The 1,222-nt window shown below is 49.1% G+C and overlaps 1 protein-coding gene across 4 annotated transcripts in view; it reads right to left on the bottom strand.

Moving 5' to 3' along the window:
* The window catches only part of Cul4a (cullin 4A), a 43,112-nt gene that overhangs the window by 2,378 nt on the left and 39,512 nt on the right, over window positions 1–1,222 (bottom strand). The gene's annotated exons all lie outside the window — the stretch shown is intronic.

Raw genomic sequence — 1,222 nt, 5'->3', positions numbered from 1 at the left:
GTCAGCCATACACACGTGGCCCTAAAGCAGGTGGTCAGCCATACACATGTGGCCCTAAAGCAGGTGACCAGCCATACACATCATCCATGCCTTTGTTGTTTTCTTTTGTGAGACAGGGTCTATCCTTGTAGCCCTAGTTGTCTTGGAACTCGTTATGTAGACTAGGCTGGACTCAAACTCACAGAGATTTGCCTGGCTCTACCCCCGAATGCTGGAATTAAGGTGTATACCACTGTGCCCAGTCAAAGAACTCAGTCTCTATGGATGACTAAAACTAGGGCCAAGTCCACAGCCTTAGAATGTTTCTACCCAAAAGGCACCTGCCTCCACTTCTGCTGCAGTAGGAAGCAAACCATTCAGCACTTGGGAGCAAGTGCCTTCTGCTGAGGGGAGCATCATTTTCCAAACAGCAAACCCTCTCTTTAGTGGCAGGCCATGCATTTTACAAGACATGGCTGAGCATACAATGAGCTATAAAAGAACGGGAGCTAGAGCTTTGCCCATCTGTACACCACACACTACACTTAATTACCAGGTGACTACATTTGCACACTGACAAACAGATGCTCTAACTTGGGTAGGAAACAACACAGCATAGCACGGGCTATATACCCATCATCATTGAGGGCGGGGCCAGGCACCGGCCACACCTATGCCTGAGGCACTGACTAATCAGTCTGTCTCAGTATGACTCCTGAAAACAGGCCAACTCAGGTGTCATGCAACCAGGGGACTTCCAGTTGCTGAAGGTTGCAGGTCCTGGGAGTTCAGTTCCTTCTGAGCTGATAATGCATTTTAGACTGCATTTTATGATGTATTTTTGCAACCTTCCCCAGCTCATCCTGTATTTCACAAGTTACAGAACCCCAGCGCTTAGTCTAAAACTAAAAGAAAGAGCGACAAGCCTGAGGCTGACTTACATCTCCAAAGTAGGAAACGCTACATAGCTTGTGAATGCTGACTAGCACCTACCAACACCACCACAAGGGCCTGGGGAGTTACCACCACCACTGGCACAAGGACCAGGGGAGTGTCCTTAAGAGCTACCACGAGGAAGAACATCTGCTCTGACATCTTGTGGCTGCAGCCTCTGCTCCCTCCTGAAAACACAGCATGTAATATGCGTGGAACATGTTGAGGCTGAACACAGCACTTAACACCGAGCTGTGCCGACTGTACTCACCCTAACACCCAGCTGTGCCGACAGTACTCACCCTAACAC

This window comes from Grammomys surdaster, unplaced genomic scaffold (assembly GCF_004785775.1).
Source record: "Grammomys surdaster isolate TR1022 unplaced genomic scaffold, NIH_TR_1.0 167, whole genome shotgun sequence".
Lineage (NCBI taxonomy): Eukaryota > Metazoa > Chordata > Mammalia > Rodentia > Muridae > Grammomys > Grammomys surdaster.
This window is presented reverse-complemented; position numbering and strand designations above follow the sequence as displayed.